Below are 21204 nucleotides of genomic sequence, written 5' to 3'. Positions count from 1 at the left end.
GTCACAGGCGGGTGCCAATGGGGGGTGGATTACTGCGATCGTGGGAGGCTGGTGATAGCAGAAAAACTGTTATTGAAGGTGAAAGATCCGAGGAACAAATGGAGGAGGAAGAGGTGATGGGCGAGCAACTGTCAGATGAAGGTGATAATCCTCCCCTCTTTGTTGTTCATGGTTGGCGGGAGGGGATGGAGGAAACGAGCCTCATTGTTACCCAGCCACCAACACGGCATGGGCTTGAACCTCATGGTAGAGCCCGACATATGAGTGCCTTCTTGCTGCACTATCTGCAACATGATCCCCACATAGTTATGATTAGGAATAATGCTGACTACTGGGTTGCCACTCTGTTAGATCCACATTATTAAACCCAATTTTGCCAGATTTTTCCCGCCCTAGAAAGGGAATCACACTTTTACACAACCTTAACGCCTTTCTGCCATAGGACGGAATAGTACGTCCGATGGCAGATCTCCTGCTTTGATATGAGCTCCGGCGGTGAGCCCGCATCTGTTTTGAACAGCTGACATGTGCCCGCAATAGGCGCAGGTGGAATCACGATCCACCTGTGCCTATTAACTTGGTAAATGCCACTGTCAATCTCTGACAGCTGCATTTAGCTAGCGCTTCTGACCATCCATCCGGAAATGGGCGCTCTGCCGACTCCCGTCACGTGATCGGAGGTCATTGGTGCGTTGGCATAACAATCAGAGATCTCCTGAAGACCTCTATGGTTGTTGATGCCAGATTGCTGTGATCGCCATCCTGTGGTCGGCGCTCATAGCAATGCAGTAATTCTGCTACATAGGAGCAATCTGAGCATCGCTCCTATGTAGCAGAGGTGATCAGGCTATGCCAGCTTCTAGCCTCCCATTCGCCCCATTCAAAATAAAACAATAAAAAAATCAAAAATACACATATTTGGTATCGCCACGTTCAGAATCGCCCAATCAATAAAAAAACAGGATTAACCTGATCGCTAAACGGCGTAGCGAGAAAAAAATAAAAGCGCCAGGATTACGTTTTTTGGTCACCAAGACATTGCATTAAAATGCAATAAAGGGCGATCAAAAGAACGCATCTGCAACAAAATGGTATCATTAAAAACATCAGCTCAGCGCGCTGTTTTTAGCAAAGTTTGGAATTGTTTTTCACCACTTATATACAAAATAACCTAGATATGTTTGGTGCCTATAAACTCATAATAACCTGGTGAATCATAATGGCAGGTCAGTTTTAGCATTTAGTGAACCTAGCAAAAAAGCGAAACAAAAAACATGTGAGGGATTGCACTTTTTTTGCAATTTCACCGCATTTGGAACTTTTTTTTACCATTTTCTAGTACATGACATGGTAAAACCAATAGTGTCGTTCAAAAGTACAACTCGTCCCGCAAAAAAAAATGCTCTCATATGGCCATATTGACGAAAAATAAAAAAGTTATGGCTCTGGGGAGATCGAAAAACGAAAACGCAAGACTGAAAAAAGCTCCAGGGGTTAAGAGAGCTTTTCCCCAAGACAACAGCAAAGCACACATTTCTCATTGCAGCTCTAGGCTTCCAACCTCCATCACGTCAATTCTCCCAACACCAAAACATTAGCAGCAGCAATATGGAAGTGGAAGAAGCAATTTCTATGAGTCCTTTGACACTTTTTTTTAGATCAACTCGTGCACCAGCACAACAGAGTTCAAGTCTTACATGTGACCGAATAGAGAGGATGGTGCAGGAGTATCTAGAACTGAATATAAATACCATCAGGGAGGGTTTGGACTCTTTCACATTTTGGTCTTCCAAAATGGATGAGTGGCCTGAGCTTGCCTCACACGCCTTGGAGGTTTTATCGTGCCCGGCAGCCAGCATTCTCTCAGAACGTGTCTTCAGCGCTGCTGGTGGTGTCCTAACGGATAAGCGTAGCCAGCTGTCCCCTGAAAGTGTAGACCACCTAACTTTCCTCAAGATGAACAAGATATGGATCCTCAAGGACTTTTGCACCCCAATCGCAGACTGTACAGACTAGGTGATATTGCATTTTTTAATGTCACGTAACTGCACTCTGTGATATCTTTAGTGCCGCTTCTGTGGCTGCTGCTGATGTTAACACAAATTTGTGGAAATGTGAACAGTCATGGTTGATCTACATCTGCTGGGTTAGCTGTAGTGGAAGATGTCTCAGTCGCAATTATACTATTTATATTCTCGTGACAGTTATTCCACTTTGGTAGTATCAGACCCTCATTTTTTAAAGTGTGAACACTCCTGGTTGTGTGTCCGTCCGCTAGATTGGGTGTAGTTACATAGTTACATAGTTATTAAGGTTGATGGAAGACTTTAAGTCCATCTAGTTCAACCCATAGCCTAACCTAACATGCCCTAACATGTTGATCCAGAGGAAGGCAAAAAAACCCTTGTGGCAAAGAGTAAGCTCCACATTGGGGAAAAAAAATTCCTTCCCGACTCCACATACGGCAATCAGACTAGTTCCCTGGATCAACGCCCTATCAAGGAATCTAGTGTATATACCCTGTAACATTATACTTTTCCAGAAAGGCATCCAGTCCCCTCTTAAATTTAAGTAATGAATCACTCATTACAACATCATATGGCAGAGAGTTCCATAGTCTCACTGCTCTTACAGTAAAGAATCCGCGTCTGTTATTATGCTTAAACCTTCTTTCCTCCAGACGAAGAGGATGCCCCCTTGTCCCTGTCTCAGGTCTATGATTAAAAAGATCATCAGAAAGGTCTTTGTACTGTCCCCTCATATATTCATACATTAAAATAACATCACCCCTTAGTCTTCGTTTTTCCAAACTAAACAGCCCCAAGTGTAATAACCTATCTTGGTATTGCAGACCCCTCAGTCCTCTAATAACCTTGGTCGCTCTTCTCTGCACCCGCTCTAGTTCAGCTATGTCTTTCTTATACACCGGAGACCAGAACTGTGCACAGTATTCTAAGTGTGGTCGAACTAGTGACTTGTATAGAGGTAAAATTATGTTCTCCTCATGAGCATCTATGCCTCTTTTAATACATCCCATTATTTTATTTGCCTTTGTAGCAGCTGCCTGACACTGGTCACTAAATGTGAGTTTGTCATCCACCCATACACCCAGGTCTTTTTCATTGATGGTTTTGCCCAGAGTTTTAGAATTAAGCACATAGTTATACATCTTATTACTTCTACCCAAGACCCAAGTGTATGACCTTACATTTATCCCCATTAAAGCTCATTTGCCATTTATCAGCCCAAGCTTCTAGTTTGCATAAATCATCCTGTAATATAAAATTGTCCTCCCCTGTATTGATTACCCTGCAGAGTTTAGTGTCATCTGCAAATATTGAAATTCTACTCTGAATGCCCCCCACAAGGTCATTAATAAATATGTTAAAAAGAAGAGGGCCCAAAACTGACCCCTGTGGTACCCCACTGCTAACCGCGACCCAGTCCGAGTGTGCTCCATTAATAACCACCCTTTGTTTCCTATCCCTGAGCCAGCTCTCAACCCACTTGCACATATTTTCCCCTATCCCCATTATTCTCATGTTATGTATCAACCTTTTGTGTGGCACCGTATCAAAAGCTTTTGAAAAGTCCATATACACTACATCTACTGGGTTCCCTTGGTCCAGTCTGGAACTTACCTCTTCATAGAAGCTGATCAAATTAGTCTGACATGATCGGTCCCTAGTAAACCCGTGCTGATACTGGGTCATGAGGTTATTCCTCTTCAGATACTCCAGTATAGCATCCCTTAGAATGCCCTCCAGGATTTTACCCACAGTAGAGGTTAAGCTTACTGGCCTATAATTTTTGAGTTCAGTTTTTGTCCCCTTTTTGAATATTGGCACCACATTTGCTATACGCCAGTCCTGTGGTACAGACCCTGTTATTATGCAGTCTTTAAAGATTAAAAATAATGGTCTATCAATGACTGTACTTAATTCCTGCAGTAGTCGGGGGTGTATCCCATCAGGGCCCGGAGATTTGTCAATTTTAGTGATTTTTAGACGCCACCGTACTTCCTGCTGGGTTAAGTAGGTGACACTTAATGGGGAATTTTTGTTATCACTGATCATATTGTCTGCCATGGGATTTTCTTGTGTAAATACTGATGAAAAAAAGTCATTTAGCATATTGGCTTTTTCCTCATCCTCATCCATCATTTCCCCCAGACTATTATTAAGGGGGCCAACACTTTCAGTTTTTAGTTTCTTACTATTTACGTAGTTAAAGAATATTTTGGGATTATTTTTACTCTCTCTGGCAATGAGTCTCTCTGTCTCAGTCTTTGCTGCCTTGATTTGCTTTTTACAGAATTTATTTAAATTTCTGTATTTATTTAATGCCTCATCACTACCTACTTCCTTTAATTCTCTAAATGCTTTCTTTTTGTCACTTATTGCACCCCTTACAGCTCTATTTAGCCATATTGGTTTCCTCCTATTTCTAGTATGTTTATTCCCATACGGTATATACTGTGCACAGGTCCTATCCAGGATGCTAATAAACGTCTCCCATTTTCTTTGTGTATTTTTATATCTCAGGATATCGTCCCAGTTAATTGCACCAATATCCTCTCTCATCCGTTGGAAATTTTCCCTCCTGAAGTTTAGTGTCCTTGTCACCCCTCTACTACACATCTTATTAAAGGATACATGAAAACTTATTATTTTGTGATCACTATTCCCCAAGTGACCCCCAACCCTTATATTTGATATGCGGTCTGGTTTGTTGGTTAATATTAGGTCTAGCAGTGCCCCCCTTCTAGTTGGTTCCTGAACCAGTTGTGTAAGGTAATTGTCTCTCAGAGTTGTCAAAAAACGATTACCTGAGGGGCGTGGCCTAGCTGCAGATGGAGTAGGTCACACAGTGTGGGAGCTCCATGACCAGGAACCTTAAAGCGGCTCATATCTTCTTCCCGGCAGACTCTCTGTCTCCTATAATACCAGCATCGCTCCCTGGTGCGACGGTGAGTGTATGGGGAAATCCAGAGCCGGCACACGCGACCCGTCCAGGCGGATTATAGATTTCTTTGCGGCCTCCCCCCGGCTGCTGCAGGATCCCAAGATGGCGCCGTCTTCACGCAGAGCTTCCCGCTCCACGCAACGCTCAAGCGTCGCTTTCGGGCGCTTCATCACTCCTGGGCGGTGCGGTTTCCGAAGCTGCAGCGTCGCATTCTCCCGACGCTCCGGTGACTGCTGCTTTACTTAAAGATCTGCTTGGGGATCTCAGGGCCTCCATTCAGGAAGACATCCGCACCATGCTGGCAGAACTGAAAGGAGAGGTGGTGGAGCTGGGGAACCGCACGGATCGTTTGGAGCGTAAGATGGTGGAGCTGATCTCATCTCATAATGAATTATGGGACGCTCAAGAGTCTCTGCAAGATCTGCTCACTAAAACCCACGCCAAAACCATGGATTTGGAAGATAGGTCCAGAAGGAACAATGTTAAACTTAGAGGCATTGGAGAATCTGTACTTCCGGGAGACTTGAAAGTTTTCTTGCAGGATTTTATCACGGCTGCTCTCCCTCACTTTGCCCCAAAGGACATTATAATTGATTGCATACACCGGATTCCTAAGCCGACTGGTCTTGCGCCTTCGGTCCCAAGAGATGTGCTCGCCCGCATACACTTCTACGAAATGAAAGAGAACTTTCTCCAGGCTCTGAGGAAAAATCCTGCTTTACCTGAAAGATTTGCCTCTATCACCGTCTTCCCGGACCTCTCTCCGGGCACCCTGGCTCTCCGTAAAGCTTTTGGACCCTGCACTGCTGTTCTCAGGGAAAAAGGCATTCTGTATCGTTGGGGATTTCCCACTAAGCTTTTTATCCGCAAAGATGGATCCATCACCACCTGCCTGACCCCGTCCCACGCGGCGTCTGCATTGGCGGGATGGGGCCTGTCAGCTCCTGGTTCCCCAGTCTCGAGGGGTCCCTCTGGGTCTGGGAATGGCCGTAATCCTAAGGCCCGTGTTGCATCAGACTGGGAGGTCGCTTGAAGAATGTTACCACCTTTGGTTCCTGGCTATTTCCCGCAATATTTTGGTACTTTTTTTCCTCTCTTGAGGTTTTTCTTTTTTTGATTTCATATGTTGTTCTGGTCTCCTTGTGGGAGTATTTGCAGCACTTCAATTTTTTTGCCCCATAGGTGAACTGTTTTTTCTGATTTTCACCTTCTGGACTCAGGATTTGCCTGAATGGACCTTGATGTCCTAATTTTTGTGTTGTTTGTTCTGTTTAAGCTTCATGACATAGGGAGGTATCTGCATTGTGGCGAGAGAGATTACACGTTCATGTCTCCCAGACACGGTTTCTATAGTAGGATTGACTATGTGCTGGTGAATAATGTGGCTCTCCCTCACTGCATCTCGGCAGATATTGGTAATATCACATGGTCAGATCATGCCCCGGTGTCCCTTGTTCTAAAGGACCCCCCTTCTATTAGACCCCCCGCACACTGGCGTCTTAATAACCATCTTCTTAAAGATCAACTAAATTCACAGTTTATGGTAAGGTGTTATGATCCTAGTGATGGAGGATCAAAAATTCCTCCAGCAAGGTGTCTAAACATAGGACAAGCTCTAGGGAGGTGGAAAACTGGACTGACCGCAAAACTGAACCTATCCAAACACACTAGAGGTAGCCGGTGAACGTGCCTAAAATCCTAGACGTCTCGAGCCAGCCTGAGGAACTAACTACCCCTAGAGAGAAAGAAAGACCTCTCTTGCCTCCAGAGAAATAATCCCCAAAGATATAGAAGCCCCCAACAGATAATAACGGTGAGGTAAGAGGAAGGCACATACACAGGGGTGAAAGCAGATTCAGCAAAAGAGGCCCACTAATTCTAAATAGCAGAAAATAGAAAAAGGGGTCTATGCGGTGAGTAAAAAACCCTTACAAAATATCCACACTGAGATTTCAAGAACCCCCACACCAACTCACGGTGTGGGGGGAGAAACTCAGTCCCCTAGAGCAACCAGCAAGTAAGAAATCAATTTTAACAAGCTGGACAAAAAACATGATGAACGCTGATAATCAGAAAATGAACAAACAAGAACTTAGCTTGTCTTGGAGAGACTGGGAGCAAGGTAGTCACAAGGAATCTGAAGAGCACTGAATTCATTGATAGCAGGCAAGGAACTGAGTATCCAGGTGGGCTAAATAGGAAACGAACCAAGGATAACAAACCAGCTGATGAAGCCAACCTGCAGAAAGACAACACTACATAGTACCGCTAGTGACCACTAGAGGGAGCCCAAAAATAGAGTTCACAACAGTACGCCCCCTTGAGGAGGGGTCACCGAACCCTCATCAAGACCCCCAGGGCAATCAGGACGAGCTGCGTGGAAGGTGCGAACCAAATCGGCCGCATGAACATCAGAGGCGACAACCCAGGAATTATCCTCCTGACCATAGCCCTTCCACTTAACCAGATACTGAAGTCTCCGTCTAGAGATACGGGAATCCAAAATCTTCTCCATCGCGTACTCCAATTCGCCCTCGACCAGCACCGGAGCAGGAGGCTCAACAGAAGGAACCACAGGAACCACATACCTCCGCAACAAAGACCTATGGAACACATTATGGATGGCAAACAATGCCGGGAGATCCAAACGAAAAGACACCGGGTTAAGGATTTCCAAGATCTTATAAGGACCGATGAAGCGAGGCTTAAACTTAGGAGATGAGACCTTCATAGGAACATACCGAGAAGACAGCCACACCAAATCCCCAACACGAAGTCGGGGACCCACACCACGGCGGCGGTTGGCAAAGCGCTGAGCCTTCTCTTGTGACAATTTCAGATTGTCCACCACATGGCTCCAAATCTGCTGCAACCTATCCACCACAGAATCCACCCCAGGACAGTCAGAAGACTCAACCTGACCCGAGGAAAAACGAGGATGGAAACCAGAATTGCAGAAAAAAGGCGAAACCAAGGTAGCAGAACTAGCCCGATTATTAAGGGCAAACTCGGCCAATGGCAAAAAAGTCACCCAATCATCCTGATCAGCAGAAACAAAACATCTCAAATAAGTCTCCAACACAACCTGGCAGCGCTGCTTCGCTATCTTAAAGACTGGATTCATGATACTTCCATATTCACTAACACCCAAGTAGACCAGAATCTGATACCCCATACCAACTTATTATATCTCCTACATACACATAAAGAACTGTTACCTTCCTCAGTGACGGATAATCCTTTGTTAATGGTGATGTGGAAGGTATGGCATAAGGTACGCCATAGATTTTCTCTTAATGCACATTCTTCACTTTTTTTTACCAATATTTGGGAATCGAGATGTCGGGTTGAGACTGGGGATGGAGGGCTTAGGCGCTAGGTATCGGGCTGTGACAGTGGGCTGCATATTGGACTCTTCGACACGCAGACCACACTCATGGACATTCACTCGGAGATACCTTCCCTTGACAATGGGGTGTCTCGCGAATTGTGCAATCTTGGAGGTCTATGCTACAAGGGTGGGAGAGCGGTTATCGGATATGGATTGGGAAAACCCATTTGACACCATGTTACGAAATAGGTCTTCACTATTCCACTCTACTTCCAGATTCTATCTCTTTTTGAGAGAGGAGATGGACTACACTAAACGAAAAGCAGGCCTTCCAAGATGGCTCGCTCGTTTCCCAGCCTTAACCCCAGAACATATCCTTAAGGCAATGTTTTATGCTTGGAAGGCTTTACCGGCCTCTTCTTATAGGGAAATGTTGCTTAGATTGTACCATGGCACATATGTATCCCCACATCGTTCGTTTCTCATGGGCCTATCTCAATCGGCTAATTGTCTGAAGTGTGCAGCTCCTGAGGCAGACCTTTACCACCAATTTTGGGATTGCCCGGCAATTATGGGGTTTTGGAGGGAGGTAACAAGCTTTTGTCTAGACCACCTCTTGAATTATATACCCTTCACGGCAGAGTGGGCGATATTGGGAATATGGCCTGGGGAGGTATCAAGAATTACAAGAGGGGCCAAACGTCTGACATCTATAGTGTCCATGGTAGGGAAAAAATGTATATTACAACAATGGATCACAGCGGAACCTCCGACGCTGACAATGTTTTTAAATAAACTAAAACATGTGTTCCGTATGGAATGGATAGAGGCACAGTTGGGGGAAGATCGCATGGTGCCCCGTTTTTTTGATACTTGGGAGAGTTTCATCGATATGTTCTCTGAGGAGATGAGAACTCATCTTATAGCTTGTTTTGAACAGTCCCCATGGTATATCACTAGGATGGTGGCAGGAGATCCCCCGATTCGATCTAATAGATATGATAGGGTGTGACGGAAGTGACAATACACTAAATAACTGTTACCAGTAGGTTGATATGGTTTCAATAATGAAAAGTTATTGTTTGTTTTATAATCTTTATTTTGCTGTTCAAAAAAGAAACAAAATAAGTTAAAAATGAAGGTCATTTCCTTTTTGAATGTGTGATACTGTTGAGTTTACTGATCTCATGGACCCTGATTGTAATTGCACATGTTTCAATTATATGATGCCCATGAGGCGCAGATTTGTACACTAATACATGGATCACTGTATTGCATAATTTGTGAACATGAATATTGCATCCTTCAATAAAAAACTTCTTAAACAAATAAGTCTCCAACGTCTGATTAGTTCGCTCGGTTTGGCCATTAGTGTGAGGATGGAAGGCCGACGAAAAAGACAAATCAATGCCCATCTTAGCACAAAAAGTTCGCCAAAACCTGGACACAAACTGGGATCCTCTATCAGACACAATATTTTCAGGAATACCGTGCAAGCGAACCACATTCTGAAAAAATAGAGGAACCAAATCGGAGGAGGAAGGCAGCTTAGGCAAGGGCACCAAATGAACCATCTTGGAAAAATGATCACACACCACCCAGATGACAGACATTTTCTGAGATACTGGCAGATCCGAAATAAAATCCATGGAAATGTGTGTCCAAGGCCTTTTCGGGACAGGCAAAGGCAAAAGCAAACCGCTGGCACGAGAACAGCAAGGTTTAGCCCGAGCACAAATCCCATAAGACTGCACAAAGGAACGCACATCCCGCGACAAGGAAGGCCACCAGAAGGACCTAGCCACCAAATCTCTGGTACCAAAGATCCCAGGATGACCCGCCAGCACCGAAGAATGAACCTCGGAAATAACTCTGCTGGTCCATCTATCCGGGACAAACAGTCTCTCTGGTGGACAACAGTCAGGTCTATCCGCCTGAAATTTCTGCAGCACTCGTCGCAAATCTGGAGAAATGGCAGACAAAATCACTCCCTCTCTGAGAATACCAGCCGGCTCAGAAACTCCCGGAGAGTCAGGCACAAAACTCCTAGAAAGTGCATCAGCTTTCACGTTCTTCGAACCAGGCAGGTATGAGACCACGAAGATGAAACGGGAGAAAAACAACGACCAACGAGCCTGTCTAGGATTCAAGCGCTTGGCAGACTCGAGGTAAATCAGATTTTTGTGATCAGTCAGGACCACCACACGATGTTTAGCTCCTTCGAGCCAATGTCGCCACTCCTCAAATGCCCACTTCATAGCCAACAACTCCCGATTACCAACATCATAATTTCGCTTGGCAGGCGAAAACTTTCTTGAAAAGAAAGCACACGGCTTCATCACAGAGCCCTCAGAGCTCCTCTGCGACAAAACAGCCCCCGCTCCAATCTCGGAAGCATCAACCTCGACCTGGAAGGGGAGAGAGACATCTGGCTGACATAAGACTGGAGCTGAAGAAAACCGGTTCTTAAGCTCCCGAAAGGCCTCCACGGCCGCAGGAGACCAATTAGTCACATCAGAGCCCTTCTTGGTCAAATCCGTCAAAGGTTTAACCACGCTAGAAAAATTAGCGATGAAACGACGGTAAAAATTAGCAAAACCCAAGAACTTCTGAAGACTCTTAACAGACGTGGGCTGAGTCCAGTCATGAATAGCCTGGACCTTGACTGGGTCCATCTCCACAGTAGAAGGAGAAAAAATAAAACCCAAAAAGGAGACCTTCTGTACTCCAAAGAGGCATTTTGAGCCCTTCACAAATAAAGCATTAGCACGCAGGACCTGAAACACCATCCTGACCTGCTTCACATGGGACTCCCAATCATCAGAAAAGACCAAAATGTCATCCAGATAAACAATCATAAATTTATCCAGATATTCTCGGAAAATGTCATGCATGAAGGACTGAAACACAGAAGGAGCATTAGAGAGTCCAAAAGGCATCACCAAGTACTCAAAATGGCCTTCGGGCGTATTAAATGCTGTTTTCCATTCATCTCCCTGCTTAATGCGCACAAGATTATACGCACCACGGAGATCTATCTTGGTGAACCAACTGGCACCCTTAATCCGAGCAAACAATCAGACAATAATGGCAAAGGATACTGAAATTTGACTGTGATTTTATTCAGAAGGCGATAATCAATACATGGTCTCAAAGAACCGTCCTTCTTGGCCACAAAAAAGAATCCTGCACCAAGAGGGGAAGAGGATGGGCGAATATGTCCCTTCTCCAAAGACTCCTTTATATAACTCCGCATCGCTGCATGCTCTGGTATAGACAAATTAAAAAGTCATCCCTTAGGGAATTTACTACCAGGAATTAAATTTATAGCACAGTCACAATCCCTATGAGGGGGCAGGGCACTGGACCTGGGCTCATCAAATACATCCTGGTAGTCAGACAAAAACTCAGGGACCTCAGAAGGAGTGGAAGAAGCAATAGACACCGACGGAGTATCGCCATGAATTCCCTGACAACCCCAACTTGACACAGACATAGCTTTCCAATCTAAAACTGGATTATGAGCTTGCAGCCATGGCAGACCCAAAACGACAACATCATGTAAATTATGCAGAACAAGGAAGCGAATCACCTCCTGATGTACGGGAGTCATGCACATGGTCATTTGCGTCCAATACTGAGGCTTATTCTCAGCCAATGGCGTAGCATCAATTCCCCTCAGAGGAATAGGAAATTCCAAAGGCTCCAGGACAAAACCACAGCGCCTGGCAAACGACAAATCCATCAGATTCAGGGCGGCACCCGAATCCACAAAAGCCATAACCGGGTAGGACGACAAAGAACAAATCAAAGTAACAGACAAAATAAATTTAGGCTGTATAGTACCAATGGTGACAGGTTTAGCAATTTTTTTTAAGCGCTTAGAGCATGCTGAGATAACATGAGTAGAATCACCACAGTAAAAGCACAACCCATTCTGACGTCTATGACTTTGTCGCTCAATTCTGGTCAGAGTTCGGTCACATTGCATAGACTCAGGTCTCTGTTCTGAAAATACCGCCAAAGGATGAACAGATTTGCACTCCCGCAAACGCCGATCAACCTGAATGGCTAAAGCCATAGAATCACTCAGACTTGTAGGAGTGGGGAACCCCACCATAACATCCTTAATGGCTTCAGAGAGACCTTCTCTGAAATTTGCAGCCAGGGCACACTCATTCCATTGAGTAAGCACTGACCATTTCCGAAATTTTTGACAATACACCTCTGCTTCATCCTGCCCTTGAGAGAGGGCCAGCAACGCTTTTTCTGCCTGATTCTCAAGATTAGGCTCCTCATAAAGCAGTCCAAGAGCCAGAAAAAATGCATCCACATTAAGCAATGCAGGATCTCCTGGCGCCAGAGAGAAAGCCCAATCCTGAGGGTCGCCACGTAACAAGGAGATAACAATTTTTACTTGCTGAGCGGAATCACCAGAGGAACGAGGTATCAGAGATAGAAACAATTTACAATTATTCTTAAAATTCTGAAACCTAGATCTATCTCCAGAAAACAACTCAGGAATGGGTATCTTTGGTTCTGACATAGGGCTATGAATAACAAAATCCTGAATACTTTGCACCCGTGCAGCAAGATGATCCACACTAGAAGTCAGAGTCTGAACATCCATGTCTGCAGCAAAGCTCAAAACCACTCAGAGTTCAAGGGGATGAAAGAAGCTAGACAGACTGCAGCAAAGGGAAGGGAAAAAAAATGTACTCAGGTCTTCTTTTAATCCCACTTCTGCGATGCATTAAACACTTTCGGGCCTGCTATACTGTTATGATCCTAGTGATGGAGGATCACAAATTCCTCCAGCAAGGTGTCTAAACATAGGACAAGCTCTAGGGAGGTGGAAAACTGGACTGACCGCAAAACTGAACCTATCCAAACACACTAGAGGTAGCCGGTGAACGTGCCTAAAATCCTAGACGTCTCGAGCCAGCCTGAGGAACTAACTACCCCTAGAGAGAAAGAAAGACCTCTCTTGCCTCCAGAGAAATAATCCCCAAAGATATAGAAGCCCCCAACAGATAATAACGGTGAGGTAAGAGGAAGGCACATACACAGGGGTGAAAGCAGATTCAGCAAAAGAGGCCCACTAATTCTAAATAGCAGAAAATAGAAAAAGGGGTCTATGCGGTGAGTAAAAAACCCTTACAAAATATCCACACTGAGATTTCAAGAACCCCCACACCAACTCACGGTGTGGGGGGAGAAACTCAGTCCCCTAGAGCAACCAGCAAGTAAGAAATCAATTTTAACAAGCTGGACAAAAAACATGATGAACGCTGATAATCAGAAAATGAACAAACAAGAACTTAGCTTGTCTTGGAGAGACTGGGAGCAAGGTAGTCACAAGGAATCTGAAGAGCACTGAATTCATTGATAGCAGGCAAGGAACTGAGTATCCAGGTGGGCTAAATAGGAAACGAACCAAGGATAACAAATCAGCTGATGAAGCCAACCTGCAGAAAGACAACACTACATAGTACCGCTAGTGACCACTAGAGGGAGCCCAAAAATAGAGTTCACAACAGTACGCCCCCTTGAGGAGGGGTCACCGAACCCTCATCAAGACCCCCAGGGCAATCAGGACGAGCTGCGTGGAAGGTGCGAACCAAATCGGCCGCATGAACATCAGAGGCGACAACCCAGGAATTATCCTCCTGACCATAGCCCTTCCACTTAACCAGATACTGAAGTCTCCGTCTAGAGATACGGGAATCCAAAATCTTCTCCATCGCGTACTCCAATTCGCCCTCGACCAGCACTGGAGCAGGAGGCTCAACAGAAGGAACCACAGGAACCACATACCTCCGCAACAAAGACCTATGGAACACATTATGGATGGCAAACAATGCCGGGAGATCCAAACGAAAAGACACCGGGTTAAGGATTTCCAAGATCTTATAAGGACCGATGAAGCGAGGCTTAAACTTAGGAGATGAGACCTTCATAGGAACATACCGAGAAGACAGCCACACCAAATCCCCAACACGAAGTCGGGGACCCACACCACGGCGGCGGTTGGCAAAGCGCTGAGCCTTCTCTTGTGACAATTTCAGATTGTCCACCACATGGCTCCAAATCTGCTGCAACCTATCCACCACAGAATCCACCCCAGGACAGTCAGAAGACTCAACCTGACCCGAGGAAAAACGAGGATGGAAACCAGAATTGCAGAAAAAAGGCGAAACCAAGGTAGCAGAACTAGCCCGATTATTAAGGGCAAAGTTCGGCCAATGGCAAAAAAGTCACCCAATCATCCTGATCAGCAGAAACAAAACATCTCAAATAAGTCTCCAACACAACCTGGCAGCGCTGCTTCGCTATCTTAAAGACTGGATTCATGATACTTCCATATTCACTAACACCCAAGTAGACCAGAATCTGATACCCCATACCAACTTATTATATCTCCTACATACACATAAAGAACTGTTACCTTCCTCAGTGACGGATAATCCTTTGTTAATGGTGATGTGGAAGGTATGGCATAAGGTACGCCATAGATTTTCTCTTAATGCACATTCTTCACTTTTTTTTACCAATATTTGGGAATCGAGATGTCGGGTTGAGACTGGGGATGGAGGGCTTAGGCGCTAGGTATCGGGCTGTGACAGTGGGCTGCATATTGGACTCTTCGACACGCAGACCACACTCATGGACATTCACTCGGAGATACCTTCCCTTGACAATGGGGTGTCTCGCGAATTGTGCAATCTTGGAGGTCTATGCTACAAGGGTGGGAGAGCGGTTATCGGATATGGATTGGGAAAACCTATTTGACACCATGTTACGAAATAGGTCTTCACTATTCCACTCTACTTCCAGATTCTATCTCTTTTTGAGAGAGGAGATGGACTACACTAAACGAAAAGCAGGCCTTCCAAGATGGCTCGCTCGTTTCCCAGCCTTAACCCCAGAACATATCCTTAAGGCAATGTTTTATGCTTGGAAGGCTTTACCGGCCTCTTCTTATAGGGAAATGTTGCTTAGATTGTACCATGGCACATATGTATCCCCACATCGTTCGTTTCTCATGGGCCTATCTCAATCGGCTAATTGTCTGAAGTGTGCAGCTCCTGAGGCAGACCTTTACCACCAATTTTGGGATTGCCCGGCAATTATGGGGTTTTGGAGGGAGGTAACAAGCTTTTGTCTAGACCACCTCTTGAATTATATACCCTTCACGGCAGAGTGGGCGATATTGGGAATATGGCCTGGGGAGGTATCAAGAATTACAAGAGGGGCCAAACGTCTGACATCTATAGTGTCCATGGTAGGGAAAAAATGTATATTACAACAATGGATCACAGCGGAACCTCCGACGCTGACAATGTTTTTAAATAAACTAAAACATGTGTTCCGTATGGAATGGATAGAGGCACAGTTGGGGGAAGATCGCATGGTGCCCCGTTTTTTTGATACTTGGGAGAGTTTCATCGATATGTTCTCTGAGGAGATGAGAACTCATCTTATAGCTTGTTTTGAACAGTCCCCATGGTATATCACTAGGATGGTGGCAGGAGATCCCCCGATTCGATCTAATAGATATGATAGGGTGTGACGGAAGTGACAATACACTAAATAACTGTTACCAGTAGGTTGATATGGTTTCAATAATGAAAAGTTATTGTTTGTTTTATAATCTTTATTTTGCTGTTCAAAAAAGAAACAAAATAAGTTAAAAATGAAGGTCATTTCCTTTTTGAATGTGTGATACTGTTGAGTTTACTGATCTCATGGACCCTGATTGTAATTGCACATGTTTCAATTATATGATGCCCATGAGGCGCAGATTTGTACACTAATACATGGATCACTGTATTGCATAATTTGTGAACATGAATATTGCATCCTTCAATAAAAAACTTCTTAAACAAATAAGTCTCCAACGTCTGATTAGTTCGCTCGGTTTGGCCATTAGTGTGAGGATGGAAGGCCGACGAAAAAGACAAATCAATGCCCATCTTAGCACTAAAAGTTCGCCAAAACCTGGACACAAACTGGGATCCTCTATCAGACACAATATTTTCAGGAATACCGTGCAAGCGAACCACATTCTGAAAAAATAGAGGAACCAAATCGGAGGAGGAAGGCAGCTTAGGCAAGGGCACCAAATGAACCATCTTGGAAAAACGATCACACACCACCCAGATGACAGACATTTTCTGAGATACTGGCAGATCCGAAATAAAATCCATGGAAATGTGTGTCCAAGGCCTTTTCGGGACAGGCAAAGGCAAAAGCAAACCGCTGGCACGAGAACAGCAAGGTTTAGCCCGAGCACAAATCCCATAAGACTGCACAAAGGAACGCACATCCCGCGACAAGGAAGGCCACCAGAAGGACCTAGCCACCAAATCTCTGGTACCAAAGATCCCAGGATGACCCGCCAGCACCGAAGAATGAACCTCGGAAATAACTCTGCTGGTCCATCTATCCGGGACAAACAGTCTCTCTGGTGGACAACAGTCAGGTCTATCCGCCTGAAATTTCTGCAGCACTCGTCGCAAATCTGGAGAAATGGCAGACAAAATCACTCCCTCTCTGAGAATACCAGCCGGCTCAGAAACTCCCGGAGAGTCAGGCACAAAACTCCTAGAAAGTGCATCAGCTTTCACGTTCTTCGAACCAGGCAGGTATGAGACCACGAAGATGAAACGGGAGAAAAACAACGACCAACGAGCCTGTCTAGGATTCAAGCGCTTGGCAGACTCGAGGTAAATCAGATTTTTGTGATCAGTCAGGACCACCACACGATGTTTAGCTCCTTCGAGCCAATGTCGCCACTCCTCAAATGCCCACTTCATAGCCAACAACTCCCGATTACCAACATCATAATTTCGCTTGGCAGGCGAAAACTTTCTTGAAAAGAAAGCACACGGCTTCATCACAGAGCCCTCAGAGCTCCTCTGCGACAAAACAGCCCCCGCTCCAATCTCGGAAGCATCAACCTCGACCTGGAAGGGGAGAGAGACATCTGGCTGACATAAGACTGGAGCTGAAGAAAACCGGTGCTTAAGCTCCCGAAAGGCCTCCACGGCCGCAGGAGACCAATTAGTCACATCAGAGCCCTTCTTGGTCAAATCCGTCAAAGGTTTAACCACGCTAGAAAAATTAGCGATGAAACGACGGTAAAAATTAGCAAAACCCAAGAACTTCTGAAGACTCTTAACAGACGTGGGCTGAGTCCAGTCATGAATAGCCTGGACCTTGACTGGGTCCATCTCCACAGTAGAAGGAGAAAAAATAAAACCCAAAAAGGAGACCTTCTGTACTCCAAAGAGGCATTTTGAGCCCTTCACAAATAAAGCATTAGCACGCAGGACCTGAAACACCATCCTGACCTGCTTCACATGGGACTCCCAATCATCAGAAAAGACCAAAATGTCATCCAGATAAACAATCATAAATTTATCCAGATATTCTCGGAAAATGTCATGCATGAAGGACTGAAACACAGAAGGAGCATTAGAGAGTCCAAAAGGCATCACCAAGTACTCAAAATGGCCTTCGGGCGTATTAAATGCTGTTTTCCATTCATCTCCCTGCTTAATGCGCACAAGATTATACGCACCACGGAGATCTATCTTGGTGAACCAACTGGCACCCTTAATCCGAGCAAACAATCAGACAATAATGGCAAAGGATACTGAAATTTGACTGTGATTTTATTCAGAAGGCGATAATCAATACATGGTCTCAAAGAACCGTCCTTCTTGGCCACAAAAAAGAATCCTGCACCAAGAGGGGAAGAGGATGGGCGAATATGTCCCTTCTCCAAAGACTCCTTTATATAACTCCGCATCGCTGCATGCTCTGGTATAGACAAATTAAAAAGTCATCCCTTAGGGAATTTACTACCAGGAATTAAATTTATAGCACAGTCACAATCCCTATGAGGGGGCAGGGCACTGGACCTGGGCTCATCAAATACATCCTGGTAGTCAGACAAAAACTCAGGGACCTCAGAAGGAGTGGAAGAAGCAATAGACACCGACGGAGTATCGCCATGAATTCCCTGACAACCCCAACTTGACACAGACATAGCTTTCCAATCTAAAACTGGATTATGAGCTTGCAGCCATGGCAGACCCAAAACGACAACATCATGTAAATTATGCAGAACAAGGAAGCGAATCACCTCCTGATGTACGGGAGTCATGCACATGGTCATTTGCGTCCAATACTGAGGCTTATTCTCAGCCAATGGCGTAGCATCAATTCCCCTCAGAGGAATAGGAAATTCCAAAGGCTCCAGGACAAAACCACAGCGCCTGGCAAACGACAAATCCATCAGATTCAGGGCGGCACCCGAATCCACAAAAGCCATAACCGGGTAGGACGACAAAGAACAAATCAAAGTAACAGACAAAATAAATTTAGGCTGTATAGTACCAATGGTGACAGGTTTAGCAATTTTTTTTAAGCGCTTAGAGCATGCTGAGATAACATGAGTAGAATCACCACAGTAAAAGCACAACCCATTCTGACGTCTATGACTTTGTCGCTCAATTCTGGTCAGAGTTCGGTCACATTGCATAGACTCAGGTCTCTGTTCTGAAAATACCGCCAAAGGATGAACAGATTTGCACTCCCGCAAACGCCGATCAACCTGAATGGCTAAAGCCATAGAATCACTCAGACTTGTAGGAGTGGGGAACCCCACCATAACATCCTTAATGGCTTCAGAGAGACCTTCTCTGAAATTTGCAGCCAGGGCACACTCATTCCATTGAGTAAGCACTGACCATTTCCGAAATTTTTGACAATACACCTCTGCTTCATCCTGCCCTTGAGAGAGGGCCAGCAACGCTTTTTCTGCCTGATTCTCAAGATTAGGCTCCTCATAAAGCAGTCCAAGAGCCAGAAAAAATGCATCCACATTAAGCAATGCAGGATCTCCTGGCGCCAGAGAGAAAGCCCAATCCTGAGGGTCGCCACGTAACAAGGAGATAACAATTTTTACTTGCTGAGCGGAATCACCAGAGGAACGAGGTATCAGAGATAGAAACAATTTACAATTATTCTTAAAATTCTGAAACCTAGATCTATCTCCAGAAAACAACTCAGGAATGGGTATCTTTGGTTCTGACATAGGGCTATGAATAACAAAATCCTGAATACTTTGCACCCGTGCAGCAAGATGATCCACACTAGAAGTCAGAGTCTGAACATCCATGTCTGCAGCAAAGCTCAAAACCACTCAGAGTTCAAGGGGATGAAAGAAGCTAGACAGACTGCAGCAAAGGGAAGGGAAAAAAAATGTACTCAGGTCTTCTTTTAATCCCACTTCTGCGATGCATTAAACACTTTCGGGCCTGCTATACTGTTATGATCCTAGTGATGGAGGATCACAAATTCCTCCAGCAAGGTGTCTAAACATAGGACAAGCTCTAGGGAGGTGGAAAACTGGACTGACCGCAAAACTGAACCTATCCAAACACACTAGAGGTAGCCGGTGAACGTGCCTAAAATCCTAGACGTCTCGAGCCAGCCTGAGGAACTAACTACCCCTAGAGAGAAAGAAAGACCTCTCTTGCCTCCAGAGAAATAATCCCCAAAGATATAGAAGCCCCCAACAGATAATAACGGTGAGGTAAGAGGAAGGCACATACACAGGGGTGAAAGCAGATTCAGCAAAAGAGGCCACACTAATTCTAAATAGCAGAAAATAGAAAAAGGGGTCTATGCGGTCAGTAAAAAACCCTTACAAAATATCCACACTGAGATTTCAAGAACCCCCATACCAACTCACGGTGTGGGGGGAGAAACTCAGTCCCCTAGAGCAACCAGCAAGTAAGAAATCACATTTTAACAAGCTGGACAAGAAACATGATGAACGCTGATAATCAGAAAATGAACAAACAAGAACTTAGCTTGTCTTGGAGAGACTGGGAGCAAGGTAGTCACAAGGAATCTGAAGAGCACTGAATTCATTGATAGCAGGCAAGGAACTGAGTATCCAGGTGGGCTAAATAGGAAACGAACCAAGGATAACGAACCAGCTGATGAAGCCAACCTGCAGAAAGACAACACTACACAGTACCGCTAGTGACCACTAGAGGGAGCCCAAAAATAGAGTTCACAACAGTAAGGGCCTTACAAGAGTTCTTCTCCTCCAATGATACCCCGGACATACGGGATGATACACTTTGGTTTGCTCACAAGGCGGTTGCTAGGGGTTGCTTTATTAAAATGGCTGCAACAGCTAAGAGGAAATATAATTCGACCCTTCAGTCAGCCCTAGACGAACTAGCCCGTCTTGAGTCTGCCCATAAGATGTCCCCTAGCCTGGCGCTCTTTTCTGACCTTTCTAAAGCTCGCATGCATGTTCGCCAATTACTTCTACATAGAGCTGAGAATGCCCTGAGGAAAACTAAAGCCAGATTCTATGCAATGGGGGATCGAGCGGGCGCTGTTCTCGCTAGGCGCGTTAGGAGGAGAGAGGCTCAATCCAAGATTCCATTCCTGCTTGGGTCTGACGGATCTCGTGTTTACAATCCCATCCATATTGCTGAGGAGTTTGCTTCATATTACTCCTCTCTCTATGATCTTGGTTCTGACCCGGGAGTCCCTCAGCCCTCGCCGGAGCTAATCATGGCGTTCTTGGAGAAAGCTAATCTTCCCTCGTTCAATGCGGAGCAGCTTTCCTTTCTGAACTCTCCTATTGTTGAATCTCAGCTTTCCCAAATTGTCAGGGACTCTAATAAATGTTCTTCTCCAGGCCCGGATGGTTTTCCATTTCTCTACTATGCGCAATTCCTCTCTGTCCTCTCCCCTTTTCTCCTTTGCTTATTTAACAACTGGGCGTCTGTTGGCAGCATCAGGGCGGAGGGGTTGGAGGCCTCCATTGCGACCCTCCCTAAACCGGGGAAACCCACAACGTCTCCGGGAAA

Source organism: Ranitomeya variabilis, chromosome 4, assembly GCF_051348905.1.
Source record: "Ranitomeya variabilis isolate aRanVar5 chromosome 4, aRanVar5.hap1, whole genome shotgun sequence".
Classification (NCBI taxonomy): Eukaryota; Metazoa; Chordata; class Amphibia; order Anura; family Dendrobatidae; genus Ranitomeya; species Ranitomeya variabilis.
This window is presented reverse-complemented; position numbering follows the sequence as displayed.